The following is a 16571-nucleotide window of genomic DNA, read 5'->3' as shown; positions in this document are numbered from 1 at the left end:
AGCTCCAAGAGTGACACAGAGGTAGGAACCTCCGTCCCCTTCCCACCTGAGAGCCTGTACTTTCTGCATCTGAGGCCTCCTTGGCCAGAGCTGATGAAGATATCATCCTTAAGCCAATAGTCATTGATCAGTGCGTCTATGATGAAAGAAGCAGAGAGGGCATTTCAGGGCGAAAAATGTGCATGCAGGCACTGAAGGCCCCCAGGCCCAACTCCTGCAGCCACTAGCCCTCACTGTCTCCTGGACCGAAGTCCGTTTGGGTCCAGTCCTGGAGGCTCCTCTGTCCAGCCCCTGGGCTGGAGTGTGTCTGTGACCAGGTCCTGGAGGGCTCAGGGGTTTCAAGATCTTCTGTGATCCCCAGGGCACAACTCAAAGAAGGGAAAAAAAACAAAAAACAAAAACAAACTTTCCATTTGAATTCATTTAATCAATGTTGTTTGTCAAACTGCCTGATTCTAAAAATATGTAGAACTAAGCCAGATGTTCGTAGATGCGTGGCTGTCTCCTCCCCGGACCACGGGTCACGTTCACAACTAGGAGTGTGTTCTTCCATATCTTTCTCTAAAAGGTCATTTTGGAAAAAAAGAGCCCCGGAGCTAGATGCTGAGGTCCCGAAAACGGGGGGCGCAAATGTTAGAAGAACACCAGAGCAAAGCAGGACAGGAGAGGGGTGGAGTTAATGAGGGCGGGGAAATGAAGGGTGGATAAGGACGGGGAGGGTGGGAGGCAGAGTGGTGTGGCCTCAGGGGCGCGGTGGAGCGCCTGCTATCCATGGGACCCTAGAATTGGGAAGCTAGATCAGATGCCGGAGGCTGCAGAAAGCTCTCCGAGGAGCCTCGCCCCCGCGGCAGCCCCGCCCCGCGGCAGCCCCGCCCCGGCTTCCCTACCTGGCAGAGGCCCAGATCCCGGCCTCTCGCGCCTCCTGGTGGCCATAATCGGAAGCACCTGTGCCCTGGCCCTGGCGCCTCCCAGCCAGACACATCCCAACGCGTTTCCATCTGCACCACCCGTCCCAACCCCCGAGCGTCCGCTCAGCCCTCAAGTGTGAGGGAATGGAGGGACAAGAACCACTCCCAGGTCCCTCCAACACACACCCATTGAATTAATGCGGAGAGCCAGAATAGCGCAGGCATCCGGCGAATTGCAAATTCAAGACACGGACCAAAAAACCAAAAAGCATGCAGAAAACTAGTGCAATTTATCAGGCACAGTTCAAAGGTTCTAGAAAACAGTGAAAAATTCCCCTTGAAGAATAGAACCCAGGGATAGAACAGAGCGATTAGGAGGACACTGAAATACCATGGTAGAAGAACAAGAGTCACTCTAGTATATCCTTAATTACAGGGCTTGGGGTGTGTTGAGGGGCTTCCCTGGTGGCTCAGACAGTAAAGAATTCGCCTGCAACACAGGAAACCTGGGTTCGATCCCTGAGTGGGGAAGATCCCCCAGAGAAGGGAATGGCTACCCACTCCAGTATTCTTGCTTGGAGAATTCCATGGACAGAGGAGCATGGAGAGCCACAGTCCATGGGATCCCAAAGAGTTGGACACGACTGATCAACTAACACACATACATACACAGGGTGTGCTGAGAGTCGTAATGTATTTCTCCACATGCTTGGTCTCCTTCCTTATATTTTAGAAGTTTTGGAAAAGCACGATTTTCAAGAAAACAGTGTCAGATTAAAAATAAATTTTTTAAATGTTTATAAAAAAGGAGACAATGTCTTACACACACAGCATTTATATCAGTAGCCCATGTTGGTCTATGAACTGTGCTTAAATTGATGTATTTGTCATCAATAGCAATAACAGAATTCTCAGGACTTTTTAAAGCATATGGATTGTGGGGAGCAGATATTCCCCCATAGGAATTTCTACAACAGATTTATTCAGATGCATATAGACCGGTAGTTAACAAAACCTTGCTTTTTTAATTTTTCTTTTCTTTTAGTTTTTATTGGAGTATAGTTGCTTTGCAATCTTGTCTTTCCACTGTACAGCAAAGCAAATCAGCCATACATATACATATACATATATTTGGCTCAGCGGTAAAGAATCCACCTGTTAATGTAGGAGACATGGGTTCAGTACCTGGTTCAGGAAGATCCCCTGGAGGAGGAAATGCCAACCCACTCCAGTATTCTTGCCTGGAAAAATCCCCTGGACAGAGAAGCCTAGCAGGCCACAGTCCATGGGGTTGCAAAGAGTCGGACATGACTGTGACTAAAGAACAACAGCAATACATATACCTGCTCTGTTTTGGACTTCCTTCCCATTTAGCTCATTATAGGGCACTGGGTAGAATTCCCTGTGCTGCACAGTAGATTCTCCTTAGTTATTTTATACACAGTATCAATAGTGAACGTCTGTCCATCCCAATCTCCCAATTCATCCTATTCCCCTTACCCCCTTGGCATCCACACGTTTGTTCTCTACGTGAGTGATCAAATCTTTTCTGGAAAGGGCCAGAGAATAAATGTTTCTCCCTTGTCACTCCGCTGTTGAAGCCTACACAGTGTATAAATGAGCAATATGTAAATACATGTAAACGAATGGGTGTGACCACATGCCAAAATGTTATGTACAAAAACAGGTGGTAGGCTGTAGTTTTGCCAACACTTGCTCTAAAGCCTAGTTTGAGTTAGTGAATGATTAGAAATAACCTAAATACCTTCACAAGGGGGCTGCTTAAGTATGGCATGGTCCAACGATAGGAAAGTGTTAGGGACTGATTTGTGTCCTCTCCTCCACAAAAATTCATATTGATTCACAATCCAGGGAGAGAGACCTCACTAGAAACCAACGCTGGCATGTCGATCTTGGATTCCAGCCTCTAAAACTGTGAGAAAATAAATGTCTATTGTTTAAGCCACCCAGACTATGCTATTTTGCTATGACAGCCTGAGATAAGACAGAAGTTATATTCTGCAGCTGAGGAAATGAAGAAGTAACAAAAGGAATTTGGTTTTGAAATGAGAGCTTCAAATCATAGTCTCTCTCTATTTTTTTCTTTTCCTTTTAGTTTATTTTTGGCTGCTCTATGTCTTCATCGCTTCATGTAGGCTTTCTCCAGTTGTGGCGAGTGGGGACTACTCTCCAGTTGGGTGCACAGGCTTCTCTTTGCAGTGGCTTCTCTCGTTGTGGAGCATGGGCTTTAGGGCTCTTGGGCTTCAGCAGCTGTGTCGAACAGGCTTAGTTGTTGCTCCACGGCACGTGGGATCTTCCCGGACCAGGGATCTAACCCGTGTTCCTTGCATTGGCAGGCGGATTCTTAATCACTGGATAACCAGGGACGTACCATGGTCTCTTAAGTGAAGAAATAAAGTACAGAGCCACGTGTCTGTATGGAATACATATTTAAACAAATAGTGATCCATCCATACCGTGTAATATTATTCAGTCTTAAAAAGGTATATGAGGCTCTGATACATGCTACGATGGGGATAAACCCTCTAAAATAGCACGCCGAATGAAAGAAGCCAGACCCAGAATGCCACGTATTGTCTGATTCTATTTATAGAAAATGTCCAGAATAGGCAAATCCATAGAGACAAAGCATATTTGTCATTGCCGAGGGCTCATGGGAGGCAGGGAATGGGATTGACTGCTTTCTGGGGGCATGATTCCTTTTGGGTGGTAAAAATGTTTTGGAACTAGATAGGGGTGGGGTGGCCCAATATTATGAATGTACTGAATGCCACAGAATTGTACACTTTAGCGTGGTTAATTGGATGTTATGTGAATTCCACCTTTAGTTCACTTCAGTTGCTCAGTCGTGTCCGACTGCGACCCCACGGACTGCAGCACGCCAGGCCTCCCTGTCCATCACCAATTCCAGGAGCTTACTCAAACTTATGTCCATCGTGTCGGTGATGCCATCCAACCATCTTATCCTCTGTGGTCCCCTTCTCCTCCTGTCTTCAATCTTTCTCACCATCAGGGTCTTTTCCAATGAGTCAGCTGTTCACATCAGTTGGCCAAAGTATTGGAGTCCATGGGTTGCAAAGAGTCGGATGTGACTTAGCACAGCAGAAACTAACACAACACTGTAAATCAACTATATGCCAATAAAATTATATTTTAAAAAGACAGTTTTAATTTTTCTGCTATACAACAAAGTAAATCAGTTACGCATATACCACTCTTTTTTAGATTCTTTTCTCATCTAGGTCATTACAGCATATAGAGTAGCATTCCCTGTATTATACAGTAGGTCTTTATTAGCTATCTATTTTTTAGTATTTATTTATTTTTATTTATTTATTTGGCCGTGTCAGGCCTCAGCTGCAGCATCTTTGCTGCAGCGCACGGTATCAGTAATTGTGGTGCCCACAGGCTTAAGTGACCCTCGGCCTGTGGGATCTTAGATCCCCAATCAGAGTTGCTAAGTCACATCTGACTCTTTGCGAGCCATGGACAGTAGCCACCAGGCTCCTCTGTCCACGGGATTTCCCAGACGAGAATACGAGTGGGTAGCTATCCCATTCTCCAGGGGATCTTCCCAATCCAGGGATCGAACCTGTGTCTCCTGATTTGCAGGCAGATTCTTTACCTTCTGAGCCACCATGGAAGTCCATCTATTTTATATATAGCAGTGTGTATATATCAATCCAAGTCTCCCAGTTTATCCCTCCCCCTCTTCCACCCCTGTAACCAAAATTTGCTTTCTACATCTGCAACTCTATTTGTTTTGTTAATAAGGTCATTTGTACTTTTGTTTTTAGATTCCACGTATAAATGATATATGACATCTGTCTTTCTCTGTCTGACTTATTTCACTCATTAGGGCGCTCTCTAGATCCATCCATGTTGCTGCAAATGGCATCATTTTGTTCTTTTTTATGGCGGAGCAGTATTCCATTGTATATATGCACCACGGTTTCTTTCTGCATCCATCTGCCGATGGACACAGGTTGTTTCCACATCTTGGTTACTGTGAATAGCGTTGTCATGAACACTGGGATGCACGTATCTTTTCAAATTATGAGTACTTCTGAATACATGCCTAGGAGTGGGATTAACGCAGAAACACTTGGATTTTCCCCAGATGGTGCGTGTGTGTGTGTGTGTGTTGCGTTCAGTCATGTCTGACTCTTTGTGACCCCCTGGACTGCAGCCCACCAAGCTCCTCTGTCCATGGGAATCCCCAGACAAGACTACTGGAGCAGGTTGCCATTTCTTCCTTCAGGGGGTCTTCCCGACCCAGGGATCGAACCCGTGTTTCCTTGGTCTCCTGCATTAGCAAGCAGATTCTTTATCACTGCATTACCCGAGAAGCCCCCAAACTTCAGTAGTCAGATGGAATTTACTGGGAATCCTCGAGGAAGGCCATATGGTCAGAGGTTTAGGCCCTAATTCTTGGTTTGTTCAGATCATAGTGTCCCCGCTCACTAGCCAAATGACTTAAGCCTTGGCCTCAGTTTCCTTACCTGCCACACGCTGATAAGGACAACATCTGCTTCCCAGGGTCATTGTAAAGCTTTCCATGCAATGGGCAAGCCCTCAGGCACTACTACCCAGAACTGTCATCTTTTTTAAAAATTGTGAATATCCTTTAAAGGCTCATTCTAATCATAAATTTAACTCTAGTCTTAGACAGTTATAGATCTTCAAAAAAGTCAAACTCATACAATGGGCAAGACATGAATGGATAAAGTAGATGTGGTACATATATTCATTGGAATACCACTCAGCCATCAAAAAGAAGGAAATTATGCCATTTGCAGCAACATGGATGCAACCTGAGATTATCATACTAAGTGGAGTAAGTCAGACATAGAAAGACAAATATCACATGATGTCACTTATACATGGAATCTAAAAAAATGATACAAAGGAACTTATTTACAAAACAGAAATAGGACTGTCCTGGTAGTCCAGTGGTTGGGAATCTGCCTGCCAATGCAGGGGACGTGGGTTCGATCCCTGGCCTGGGAGGATTCCACATGCCCTAGGGCATCTACTGAAACCACGACCACTGAAGCCCAAGCACTCTGGAGCCCGTGATCTGCAACAAGAGAAGCCACTGCAATGAGAAGCCCACACACCACAACTAGAGAGAAGGCCCCTCTCATGGCAACTAGAAGAAAACCCTCATGCAGCAACAAAGACCCACTGCAGCCAAAAATAAATAAATATTTAAAAATTATATTAAAAAAATCAATGACTAGCTTCCTTATTAAAAAAGAGTTGGGGTGAGGGGAGATTTGGACACAGAGAGAGGAGAAGGCCATGTAAAGATGGAGGCAGAGCTTGGGCTGATGTAGCCACAAGCCAAGGCCTGCCAGGAGCCAACAAATGCTGAAGGACGAAAGGACTCTTTCTCAGAGTTCTGGGAAGCAGTGTGGGGGCGTCCCCAGTGGCTCAGCAGGTAAAGGATCCACCTGCAGTGCAGGAGATAAGGGAGACACGAGTTCGATCCCTGGGTTGGGAAGATCCCCTGGAGAAGGAAACGGCAGCCACTCCAGTATTCTTGCCTGGAGAGTCCCATGGATGGAGGAGCCCGGCGGGCTACCGTCCATGGGGTTGCACGTTGCCCTGGAAGTACCTTGTTTTCAGACGTCTGGCCTCCAGAGTAGAGCGAGAATATCTTTCTATTGCTTCAAACCACCCAGCTTACGGTAATTTATGGCAGCCGTAGGAAACTAACACAGGCCGGAAACAGTGGGTGGCCGGCAGCAGATATTTCAGCTGCTGGTGGGAATGAGAAACGCAAGGTTTGGGAAAAGAGTCCAGGTCCAGGGAGGGGTCCTCTTCTTTCTCGGAACAGATCTTGCTGGTGGCCTCAGCTCTAAAAATAAAAGGAAAAAAATTAAAACTTTTTTCAATCGAACATCTGGATTTGGGGTTTCTCTTGGGAAATCCAGAGATGCGACTATGCTGGAACTGCACTCGCCGCTATACACAGACACACGTGGCTGAAATGAATGTCTGTGGTATCCTTAATGAGTGGGGTGTGGGGTCAACTTCTAGTTTGCAGGCGTGCCCCCACCTCCCTCCAGCTAGGCAGGGCCAGGTAGGCACCTGAGTTGAGACCCCACAGCCAAGACAGCCAACTGACTGATATTCAGAGGGGGTCCCTGCAGGAAGGACCCAACTGCAGCCGCTGGTAGAAAGGGAGGGTCAGAAATGTTACAGTCTGTCCTTAGTATGCTCATTCGCTCAGTAGTGTCCAACTGTTTGCAACATCATGGACTGTAGCCTGCCAGGCTCCTCTGTCCATGAAATTCTCCAGGCAAGAACACTGGAGTGAATGGGCGTTTCCTCCTGCAGGGGATCTTCCCAACATAAGGATGAAATCGCCCCTCTTACATCTCTTGCGTTGGCAGGGAGGTTCTTTACAGCTAGGGTCACTTAGGCTTCTCCTAAGTGTCTTGATGGCACCCCACTCCAGTACTCTTGCCTGGAAAATTCCATGGACGGAGGAGCCTGGTACGCTTCAGTCCATGGGGTCACTAAGAGTCAGACATGACTGAGTGACTTCACTTTCACTTTTCACTTTCATGCATTGGAGAAGGAAATGGCAACCCACTCCAGTGTTCTTGCCTGGAGAATCCCAGGGATGGGGGAGCCTGGTGGGCTGCCGTCCATGGGGTCACACAGAGTCAGACAGGACTGAAGTGACTTAGCAGCAGCAGCAAGTGTCTTGAATTGCCCTTCCTTGAGAGGTGATGGAGGTAGGACCCACCCACTATTAAGATCATTCAAAACTTGACCATTTTCCCCTTCACTCCACGTCCATCCCCTGTCATCTCGTACCTGGGCCAGTACTGTCACCTCCTCCCTGGACTCTTGGCTCCGCCCCTCATGCCACAGTGAGTTCTCGCTACCAGAGGGCGCCTGTGAGCAACTGAGTCATTTAGGTCCATCCTGTTCTGAACACCCAGTGGCTCCCACCTTACTAAGAGCAAAGCTGTCAGCTACAGATTGTCACTTGCCCTCTACCTCTGCAAGGATTAAGTCAGCAGCTCCTTTCAACACCTCCTGAAAGGATTTTGGGTGGAGAGCAGAAATGAGGCACTGTGTGCTCGGGGAAAAACTGGCGAGAGATAGTTCAGATAGTCAGATATTTATTAGGAGCTGATTTTGTGAGTCCAATTCTTGTATCTCCTCATATTTATAAAAAGCACTAAAATGCTTCATGGGGACGACTGTTCCTTGACTTCCCTAGCAGAAAGCGTCACGAGACCAGCAGAAACTTCTGGAAAAAAATATGTGCCTGATGGCATGTAGTCCCCCATCACCAAAATCACATATATACTGACCTTCTGATGATAGCACTGGCCCAGGTGCGAGATAACAGGGGATGGACCTGGAAAGTAGGGGAAAATGATTGAGTTTTGAATGATCTTAATGGTGGGTGGACCCTGCCTCCATCACTTCTCAAGGAAGGGCAATTCAAGACACTTAGGAGAAGCCTAGGCAGTGCTAGTGGTAAAGAACCCACCTGCCAATGCAGGAGATGTAGGAGACCTCGCCTGCGATGCAGGAGACCCTGGTTCGATTCCTGGGTTGGGAAGATCCGCTGGAGAAGGGATAAGCTACCCACTCCAGTATTCTAGGGCTTCCCTTGTGGCTCAGCTGGTAAAGAATCCGCCTGCAATGTGGAAGACTTGGATTTGATCCCTGGGTTGGGAAGATCCCCTGGAGAAGGAAAAAGCTACCCACTCCAGTATTCTGCCCTGGAGAATTCCATGGACTGTATAGTCCATGGGGTCACAAAGAGTCGGACATGATTGAGCAACTTTCATTTTCACTTTCCCCCATAACCTCTTTGGAGCAGATATCTCAGAGGTATCTCATGGGCTGCAGTCCTCATTTTGCCAAATAAAAGTTAACTCATAACTCTAATGTGAAATTTTTTAAGTCAACGAAACCAAAGTCTTCTTCATGCCTTACAAGGCCCTGCTGTGTCCTCAGGGACCAGAAAAGTGCCTAGCACACAGTAGGTATTCAATAAATGCTTATTGAATGAGCAAATTAATGCAATGCCCAGCCTTCCACATCTTCCAATTATTGCAAACCTTCCATCTCACGATAAGAAATCATTGCTCAGAGGACTCCCCTGGCGGTCCAGTAGTTAAGAATCCACTTGCCAATGCAGGGGACACCAGTTTGATCCCCAGTCTGGGAAGATTCCACATGCCAGGGGGCAGCTAAGCCCGTGCACCACAACTACCAAGCCCACATCCCACGACTACTGAAGCTGGCATGCCTAGAGCCAGTGCTCCAAAACAAGAGAAGCCACCACAATGGGAAGCCTGAGCACTGCAACTAGAGAAATCCCAGGCACAGCAGAGAAGATCCAGTTCAGCCAAAAATAAATAAATAAATTATTGTCCATCGGACTTCCTTGTCTGTATCAGGCCTTCCCCCAGACACTCCTCTCAGGGGTGGGTGGGGCTACCCTTTTTTCTCACGGCAGAAGAAATGAGCCACAAAACTTAAAGAATCCCCCAACTCTTCTCGACTCCATGGACTGTAGCCCTCCAGGCTCCTTTGTCCATGGGATTTCCCAGGCAAGAATACTGGAGTGGGTTCCCATTCCCTTCTCCAGGGGATCTTCCCAACCCAGGCATCGAACTCAAGTCTCTTACACTGCAGGCAAATTCTTTACCGTCTGAGCCACCAAGAAGGCCGCCGGAGACCAGCCCAACTAGAGGTATCAAAAGAATCCCCAGGAGAACACAATTCACAATAAGTCCCTGGCTGTCCAGTGGTGGACGCTTTCAACGCAGGGCATGTGAGTTCGATTCCTGATCAAAAAATTAAGATCCTGCAAGGCATGACCAAAAAAAAAAAAAGTCATTGGGTACCAGGGATTCAGGGAGAGTGGGGAGTGGGAGGTAGAGGGAGAAACAAGTGAGGGTTTGAGGGTAATGAAATTGTTCTTTATGGTGCTGTACTTGCAGATGCAGGACACTGTGGATTTGTCAAAACCCACGGAATGTCCAATACCAAGAGTGAACCTGAATGTGAACTGTGGACTTCAGCTGATAATAGTGTTATCAGTATTAGTTCATCAGTTGCAATAAAGTTACCACACTAATGTAAGACGTTAATAATAAAGCCAATGGAGCAGGGAGAGAGGAGATATATGAGAACTGTACTTTCCATTTAACTTTTCTGCAAGCCTAAAACTTTGCAAATTTAAAATTAATTAAGTAAAAATGTCCAGTATTTGGTAATCACTTTAACTGGAGTGTAACCCGTAAAAATATTGAATCACTATATTGTACACCTGAAACTAATATAATACTGTAAGTCAACTATACTTCAATAGAGAAAGAAATGAAAGTGAAACTCACTCAGTTGTGTCTGGCTCTTTGCAACCTAGGGATTCTCCAGGCCACAATATTGAAGTGGGTAGCCTTTCCCTTCTCCAGGAGATCTTTCCAACCCAGGGATCAAACCCAGGTCTCCCTCATTGCAGGTGGATTCTTTACCAGCTGAGCCACAAGGGAAGCCCAAGAACACTGGAGTGACTATCCTATCCCTTCTCCAGCGGATCTTCCCCACCTAGAGTCAAGCCAGGGTCTCCTGCATTGCAGGTGGATTCTTTACTAAATGAGCTCTCGCAAAACAAAATAAAATCATTGAGAAACTTAAAAAAAAATCTGATAATGGCATCTGTTTTTGGAGCAAAAAAAAAAAACCCAGATGCTTTGCACTTTGTAAAATAAATGAAAATAAATTTATTTTAAAAACTTTTTGAAATCAGGATCTAAAACACAAATACAGAAAACTCCATAAAGCACATAGGCTGGATACAGTGAATCATGGCAAAGCAGACAACGCTGGATGCATGTTTTGAGGTGTTATATAAGTAATACAGTATTGAAGGTGTGATTTACATAACTTGCTAGGAAGGCAGTGTGGTGTGGTCCTTAAGAACATGGAGGAATTCCCTGGTGAAGCACTGGACAAGAATTTGTCTGATAATGCAGGGGACAGTGGTTCGATCCGCAGTCCAGGAAGATCACACATGCTGCAAAGCGACTAAGCCTGTGTTCTGCAACTGCTGATGCCTGTACTCCTAGAGTCTGTGCTCCACAACAAGAGAAACCATCTCCATAAGAAGCCCTCGAGCCACAAAAAAAGTGTAGCCCCTGCTCGCTGCACCTAGAGAAAGTCCATGTAAAGCTTAAGAAGACCCAGCACAGCCAAACATAAATAAATAAGTAAAATTAAAAATTAAAAAAAAAGAGCTTAGCACAGAGCCTGGTGCACTGTGAACGCTAAGTTTATGTTTTTAAGACATGGAAACCTTTCTCTGCTGTTGACTCTTGTGGGATCCAGACTTGTGAGATTAACTGGCCTAATATAGGGATCTTCTTGGTGGTCCAGAAAACTGCATGCTCCCAGTTCAGGGAACCCAGGTTCCATTCCTGGTCAGGGAACTAGATCCCACATGCTGCAACTAAAGATCTCACATGCCACAACTGAGGCCCGGAACAGCCAAATAAGTAAAATAAAAATAAATATTTTTTAAAAGTGGGTTAATATATCCCCATTTTACAGATGGGAAAAATGAGGCCCAAAGATTAAAACACTCCCACTGATTCAGAAAGTGGTAGGGGCCAGAATCTGACTCCAGGGCCTCAGTCTTAACCACCACATAGATGCCTTGTTGACCACCTGTGACATCACTTTGCTGACAAATGTCCACATAGTCACAGCTATGGTTTTTTCAGTAGTCATGTAGCAATGTGAGTATTGGACCATAAAGAAGACTGAACGTCAAAGAATTGATGCTTTCGAATTGTGGTGCTGGAGAAGACTCTTGACAGTTCCTTGGACAGCAGGAGATCAAACCAGTCAATCCTAAAAGAAATCAACCCTGAATATTCACTGGAAGATCTGATGCTAAAGCTGAAGCTCCAATACTTTGGCCACCTGATGTGAAGATCTGACTCATTAGAAAAGACTCTGATGCTGGGAAAGAATGAAGGCAGGAGGAGAAGGGGATGACAGAGGATGAGCTGGTTGGATGGCATCACCGACTCAATGGACATGAGTCTGAGCAAACTCTGGGAGACAGTGAAGGACAGGGAAGTCTGGTGTGCTGCAGTCCCTGGGATCACAAAGAGTCAGACATGACTTAGCAGCTGAACAACATCCGTCCTTTCCCTCACGAATATAGTTTTTCTTAGCTTTTGTCTTGTTTTTGGCTGTGCTCGAGAGGTATGTGGGATCTTAGTTCACAGACCAGGGATCAAACCCACGTCCCCTGCAATAGGAGCCTGGAATCTTAGTGACTGAACCACCAGGGAAGTCCCAGTCTTTCTTATCATAAAGTATGAAATCCACCATAGCCTTGGAGGCTCAGTGATGGAGAAAACCCAAGTAGAAAAATCCCTACGTATTGCCAGAGGACACGTTGTTCAGTTGCTAAGTTGTGTCTGACTCTTTGCAACGCCAAGGACTGTAGCATGCCAGGTTCCTCGCCCAGAGTTTGCTCGAATTCACGTCCATTGACTGGGTGATGTTCTCTAAGCATCTCATCCTCTGTCCCCCTTTCTCTTTCTGCAGGTTCCATAGCAGGTTCCAAAGCTGTGCGTTCAGAATAATCTCATCTTTTGAAAAATTAGCACAGTTACCTGTTCTGTATGGAAAAATGACCAGAAGGAAATTCAAAAAAATGTCAGCCTTGTTGGACTTTGGGGCAACTTTTTTTTTTCTTTTCTTATGTAGTTTTTCTCTGAAAAAATGTTCGCAACTTGTCTAGAGTGAGCATGGATTCCTTTGGCACGCAGAAGAAATTGTGAAGAAAATGGAGGGATGTTATGACTGTCAAAGGTGACGGGGTGGTGGGGGAGGGGACTTGAGGACAGGCTTCTGCATTCCCGGGAGGGTTTTCTCACCATCTCAGCAGATGCTCCTTGCTGAGCCTGGCAGGGATGTTGGAAATCACGACCTCATCTTGGACCACGCGAGTGAGAGCTGATCTGTGGAAACAAAAAACAGCTCTGACCCGAAACTGAGCTAGGACTTCAGGGGTCATGGAAAACAGTCCCGCCCAGCACAGGAATTTCCTTTGTTGGCTGCATTCGGACCTTTTTTCTGTGGTTCTCTCTTAAAAGATTTGAGCGAGTTGGTGTAGACACTTCTTGGAGATCTTATTCCATGCCAGGTGCTTGGCAAATGGTCTGGATGCTTTCCTCCCATCCCTGGAGGTGGGTGCTGTTACGACACTCATTTCACAGAGAGGAAACCAGAGGCACAGTGGGGTAAGCTCCGTGTCTCAGCCCCCGCAGATGAGATGTGAAGGTCTGTCTCTTGAGCCCAAAGTCAAGGCTTCTTACTGATGGGTGGCATCTGCTCACTCACTAATTCATTCAATTTTTTATTCAAAGAGCATCCATTGAGCGCCGCTTGTATGCCCACCGTTGTGCCAAACAAGACAGACGCAGTCCCTGTCATCACAAACTCAAATATTTTGGGGACCCAGATATGTAAACAGACAAATACAACGTTGGGAATGTTGGACCTGGATTCTTTTTTTCTTCCTTTTTTTTTTTTCCTTCCATGCTGCTCCAAAAGGGCAGCCCAAGGTCATTCGTCCCTCTACGGATATAAATCTGAAAGACGCAGGAGGGAGGAGATGCCTGAAGCTCAGCTCGGAAGGCTGAGGTCAGGGCAGTCCAGCCCTCAACTAGTAACCATTTCCTCCGTTACCTTGAGACCTTACTCTGTGGCTTGAATCCTCAGAGCAGGTTCCTGGCGTGGGTTCTCCCCTCCCACTTTGGGAAGCTTTTCCGAATGGGTTTTTAGCGCAAGCGCAGTGGCTTCCGTTGATGTCTGGCCCTGCCCTCCTCCCGTCTGCATCGCGCAAGGTGGCATGGTGATCCCAGTGCCCGAGATTCTCATCTTTACCCACTGGCACCTCTAAGCCCGGGGTGGCTTTGTCTTAACTGGACCTCATATTAACTCAACGACCTCTTTAAAGATCTTATCTCAATAAACAAATACACATTACTATATATATAATGCGGAGAAGGCCCTGGCACTCCACTCCAGTACTCTTGCCTGGAAAATCCCATGGATGGAGAAGCCTGGTGGGCTGCAGTTCATGGGGTCGCTAAGAGTCGGACACGACTGAGCGACTTCACTTACACTTTTCACTTTTCATGCTTTGGAGAAGGAAATGGCAACCCACTCCAGTGTTCTTGTCTAGAGAATCCCAGGGATGGGGGAGGCTGGTGGGCTGCCGTCTATGGGGTCCCACAGAGTCGGACACGACTGAAGCGACTTAGCAGCAGCAGCAGCATATATATAATGGGGCTTCTCAGGTGGTGCCAGTGGTAAAGAATCCATCTGCCAATGCAGGAGACTCAAGAGACCTGGGTTCAATCCCTCGGTTGGGAAGATCCCCTGGAGAAGGGGATGGCAACCCACTCCAGTATTCTTGCCTGGAAAATCCCACGAACAGAGCAACTTGGTGGGCTACTGTTCATGGGGTCCCAAAAGAGTCGGACATGATTGAGCGCACACACAAATACATGTACAAAACCGATAACTTAAGAAGGAGCTACACAGCGTAGCACAGGGAACTTTACTCAATATCTGTAATCACCTATACGAGAACAGAATCTAAAAAGAGTGGATATATGTGTATGTGTAACTGATTCGTTTTGCTGTACAGTAAGAACTAATACAACATAGTAAATCAATTATACTCCAATAAAAAAAAAACCCATTCTCCAAATACAGTTCCATTCCGAGGTCCTGGGAAATAGGGCTTAAACACATAAATTTTGTGTGCTTTTTAAAATACTTGTTTACTTACTTATTTTTGACCCTGCCTCATAGCATGTGGTGGAGAAGGCAATGGCACCCCACTCCGGTACTCTTGCCTGGAAAATCCCATGGACAGAGGAGCCTGGTAGGCTGCAGTCCATGGGGTCACTCAGAGTCAGACACGACTGAGCGACTTCCCTTTCACTTTTCACTTTCATGCACTGGAGAAGGAAATGGCAACCCACTCCAGTGTTCTTGCCTGGAGAATCCCAGGGACGGGGGAGCCTGGTGGGCTGCCGTCTATGGGGTCACACAGAGTCGGACACGACTGAAGCGACTTAGCAGCAGCACAGCATGTGGGATCTTAATCCGTGACCAGTAATTGAACACACGTCCCCTGCATTGGAAGCTTGGAGTCTTAACCACTGGAACTGAAGTTCCAGCCCATGAATTTTGGTGGGAATTCCCTGGCTTCCCAGTGGTTAGTGCTTTCACTGCTGGAGGTGCAGTTTCAGCATTCAGGACCTCTGGGAGCTAGTGCAGGACACACACCTCAGTGAAACCACCTGCGGGAGAGGGAGCTGGGGTGTTCATCCAGCCCCACCACCCCCATCAGCCATCGGGCAAAGGCTGCTCCCAGAGGCCATTAATTCTCAGATACTTCTCCCCTTCTCCAGAGAAAACCATCTGATACAGCCATCTGCGTGTTCAGTTCAGTTCAGGTCAATCACTCAGTCGTGTCCAACTCTTTGCGACCCCATGAACCGCAGCACACCAGGCTTCCCTGTCCATCACCAACTCCTGGCGTTTATCCAAACTCATATCCATTGAGTCGGTGATGCCATCCAACCATCTCTTCCTCTGTCGTCCACCTCTCCTGCCTTCAATCTTTCCCAGCATCAGGGTCTTTTCAAATGAGTCAGTTCTTTGCATCAGGTGGCCAAAGTACTGGAGTTTCAGCTTCAACATCAGTCCTTCCAATGAACACCCAGGACTGACCTCCTTTAGGATGGACTGGTTGGATCTCCTTGCAGTCCAAGGGACTCTCAAGAGTCTTCTCCAACAGGATCTCAATGGCAAGTCTGCCATAGCCCTATTCATCCCTCAGCTTTCAGTGTCACCTCCACAGGAGTCCTTCCGTGATTTCTGCATCCTATTTCCATGTGTTCGTCACATCAAGGTCAGTTGAACCCCAGAATTGGAGGACTTAATCTTGTGCCAAAATTGTTACATCAGGGGATTAAAAAACCCCTTCTTGGAGTCTTGGTTTCCTTGACTGTAAAATGGGAAGGGTGTACTAGTGAGAGAATGAAGCCAGGTGAGGTTCATAGCACAGGACTGATCCTGGCCCAGAGCTGCTGGAGTGAGAACCTGCCACCCACTGCAGGGTCTCTCCTCTGCCTCCAGATGGTTATGAGCACAGAGCTGGACTCATATAGGACTGCTCTAAATCCCCCCTGTGGGGGAATTCCCTGGTTGTCCAGTGGTTAAGACTCTGTGCTCCCAATACATAGGGGCCAGGGTTCAATTCCTGGTCAGAAAACTAAATCCCACATGCCACAGCCAAAAGTTCACGTACTGCAACTAAGACTTTGCTTGCCGCAACTAAAGAACTCACCCTGCAAGGAAGATCAAAGATCTTGCATGTCGCAAAGAAGACTGGGCACAGCTTCTTTACTTATAAATAAGTAAATATATTTTAAATGTATTTATTTTTAATTGAAGAATAATTGCTTTATAGTATTATGTTGGTTTCTGCCAAACATCAACACGAATCAGCCATAGGTATACTTATGTCCTCTCCCTCTTGAACCTCCCTCCCCATCACAC

The 16571-nt window shown here is 46.6% G+C and overlaps 1 long non-coding RNA gene across 1 annotated transcript; it reads right to left on the bottom strand.

Moving 5' to 3' along the window:
• Nucleotides 1-4655: 4655 nt before the first annotated feature.
• LOC139184081 (uncharacterized) lies at nucleotides 4656-13855 on the bottom strand. The gene is made up of 3 exons (XR_011567530.1): nucleotides 12866-13855; nucleotides 8267-8313; nucleotides 4656-6792 (listed from the first exon to the last, which is right to left on the bottom strand). It is a non-coding gene; the product is annotated as an uncharacterized lncRNA (long non-coding RNA).
• Between the last annotated feature and the right edge of the window lie 2716 nt (nucleotides 13856-16571).

This window comes from Bos indicus, chromosome 7 (assembly GCF_029378745.1).
Source record: "Bos indicus isolate NIAB-ARS_2022 breed Sahiwal x Tharparkar chromosome 7, NIAB-ARS_B.indTharparkar_mat_pri_1.0, whole genome shotgun sequence".
In the NCBI taxonomy this organism is placed as follows: Eukaryota; Metazoa; Chordata; class Mammalia; order Artiodactyla; family Bovidae; genus Bos; species Bos indicus.
Note: the sequence above shows the minus strand (reverse complement) of the source record. Positions and strands in the feature narration are given on the sequence as shown.